Source organism: Pteropus vampyrus, unplaced genomic scaffold, assembly GCF_000151845.1.
Source record: "Pteropus vampyrus isolate Shadow unplaced genomic scaffold, Pvam_2.0 Scaffold105, whole genome shotgun sequence".
In the NCBI taxonomy this organism is placed as follows: domain Eukaryota; kingdom Metazoa; phylum Chordata; class Mammalia; order Chiroptera; family Pteropodidae; genus Pteropus; species Pteropus vampyrus.
In genome coordinates this window covers 500679-503915 of record NW_011888886.1, presented here as the reverse complement: position 1 = coordinate 503915, position 3237 = coordinate 500679, and positions in this window count along the sequence as shown.

Sequence of the window (3237 nt, the reverse complement as noted above, 5' to 3'; positions counted from 1 at the left end):
CCCCCCTTCCGAATAGCCCCCTGAGACGCGCGCAAGTGTGTGATGTATGTGTGTGTGTGACGTGTGTGTTGCTGTTATTCTAACTACTCAAATATTTTAAGTTGTGTTCCCTAAAACTAATGTTTGACTACTGTTTTTATGCAGTGCTGATATTTCAATATTTCAAATAACATTTTATCTTTGTTTACTCTTCTTTGACAACTGAGAATTTTAACCGATTCTGTTTAATGATATAACAAGGGCAATGAGTAAGAATCAAAGCACAAAAATTCTGGTCTAGTTTTGTGACTGCTGACTCTGTGATCTCGAATGAGTCACAAAGTCACCGACCCTTAAAAAATTCTTACTAGAAAAACAGTGTGATTTCTGCCTACCTGGTACAGATGTTTTAAAAAATAAATAAAATTTTTCAAATTATTTTTAGCTGTTAGACGAAAGAAATGTAAGGCAGTTATGGTGTAATTATCCTCTTTACGATTGCCTTTAATTCAACCTTTGCTTTATCATTTTCCCTTTAGTTGACTTCCTGTAAACTTTCATGAGGCTAAAAATAATTTTTAAATGCATGAATTGCATGAATTGCACACAGTTGTATTGGCACACAGCAGAGTGTGTGGCCATAGAAGACACTCAATAATATTAGATGCAGAATGAGTAAATAGTCTAGATGAGAGATTTTCAAAGAGAGGGTAGTAAGCCACTAGTAGATCATATTTTGAATTTAATGGGCCATTGGAACAGAATGAAAAAAGATACTGCATTATGGTTGGGAAAGGTAAGAATGATCGTGTTGTTACTACTTGTTTGTCATAAATGTGTATGTATATTTGCATTTATATGAGTCTTAGGGTATGATGTACTTATATTCTTATACTACTTATCTAAATACATGGTCAAAAAGTTTAAGATATTTCTCTCTAGACAAGAGGAATTCAGAGTTTTAAACCTATAGAACATTATACAAGAGACAAGAAGAGTGAAAAAAATTCTTTGTCAAAATGCCTTAAAAACTTCTTGGGTGAATGTAGCTATCGAGTCAGCATTCTTCCCTTTCTCCTCTTGGAAACTATACAAAAGCAACAAGGAAAATGTAAAAAATGTACAATCTCCATCTTTAGTAGAATTTGATTACATATATAATCCACAGATTTCTAAAACACATGTACGTACTGTCCAAAAAACAAACAAACAAACAAACCAAACAGTACCATGCAGGAACTCTGATGCGTGAAGAAAAGAGTTCTCTTCTGAAATGAAAATAAAAAAAAGACTTGAATCCACACAGTGAAAGATTCTACTGTGTGCTACAGAAAATTGACTTGAAATGGTCGTACACCGATGAAGTTTTAAAAATAATTAAAAAAATAGAATCCTTAGGGTAGCCAGGCAAAGCATCACTAATATGCAAAGAAAAATAATTGGTCTCAAATTCACTCCTTCCTCCCCCTCACAAAAACCTTTCAATACCAGAAGGAAGTTAAGCGACACTTACAAGACTCCTAAGGGAATGCGGGCCGATGATTTTATACCTAGCCAAGCTGTCAAATAAAAACTACAGACGAGCTTCGTGAAAAGTAAGAACACTGGCAATATCGTTACAGTGTTGCTAAGGACCCTCCCAGTGATGTTACTACAAGATGAACTTCCACCGAGTGACTGGGAAACCTGCTGGATGGGTGGTGAGCACTGAATATATTTAACTGAGGATATAAAATGAAAATGCCCATGAGTATGACGGGATGTACAAAAAATAAAGGTCCTGTGCCTCAGCCATTAAGAAATGACACAACTCACAAAAAGCGAGAGGAAGGGGGAAAGAAAGTTGAGAAAGAGTAAGTGTTTTGATACCTCAAAGTATATCATTTATAGCTGAAAAATCAAGTAACAAAGTATAAGCATATTCAAGAGCACAAAAGTCAATAATAACAAAGACGTTATGAACTAGAATTAGGGGGCTGGGCAGAGGACGGTGACGGGAAGGGCGAGCACACGTTATTCTCAACACCATCCACGTTAGGGAACTAGCAGATACTAGTGGCCCCGCTTGACCACTGGGCAGATGAAGCCGATGACCCATTGTCTCCAGGGCCATTTCCTCCTGTCACCCCTCCACGCCCAACCCTCACTCTCACGGGGTCTATTGACCGTAGTACCCCACCCTCTGGCCAAAGCCACTGGAGTCCTTCTTAGTGCTCGTCACTGAGTTTTAAACTTCTGTGACAGCCTGGCAGCAGGGGGAGAGTTTTCTGGGGGACACCTGTGACTGGCTGCCCAGCGAAGATCCTGTTTTATTCAACAGGCAGTTTTGTAATTGCTGACAAATTTCACATCCATACAATGGTTCTAAAAGGGTGGAACCGTATATAGCCAGGCTTGGGAAATATTATCGACGTTTTCATCAGAATTATTCTGCTTAGAAGAAAACAGAAATAGTCTGACGAGAGGGAACAGTCAGTTTTTCCCTGGGCCACCGTGGAATCTTATTGGTCAGGACGTTTCGGTGAGTGAATTAGTTTAATATGTGTGTGGAATTAGTTCTCTGAGTTGGGTTATTTTTATGTAAAATTACAATAATTCCAAAGGTTCAAATTCCCTTTTCTTGCAAGTAAAACAATAAAGTGGAACATATGTAAGTTTTTAAAGAGGAATCTCCTGGGAAAACACCCAAGCCACCACGTCAATTTTATGCCTCTCTTTTTTTCAGGCGTTTTGGACCGCGAAGCGAGAGCACCTTCCAAAACCGCATTAGCCGAAGCCTTGGGTGGCTGGGGCGCGAAGGCCAGGAGTCACGGTCCCGTGTGCTTTGCTTTCCGAAGCTGTCGTTGAATTGCTCTCGGCCCATCTGACTCGTGTTCTATGTCCTTAACTCGCCACAAGGTGTGGGTGCACTGGTGTCCCCGCACGTCGCCTGCTGGAAGGGTCCGGGCCGAGTCAGGAGAGGGGACACCGAGCCAGCACTGGCTTTGCAGATTCTCCCAACACGAAGAACGCTGCTCGATCTGACCCGGGCTTCATGCCAAAACGCGGAGAGGAGTCTGCGGGAGGATGGCACAGAACGTATCGCTGGACGAACAGTGTTCACTGGCTTGTCACGGGGACTGGCGCCCCGGGCCCCCCAGCCCCGGGTGCCTCACCAGCGGCCAGCGCTACGATCAGGGCTGTTTCTCACGTAGCACCTCTGTGCCTGCGACCTTCACACATCTCCCCCGGTGACTGACCGCCACGGGCGCTGCCGCG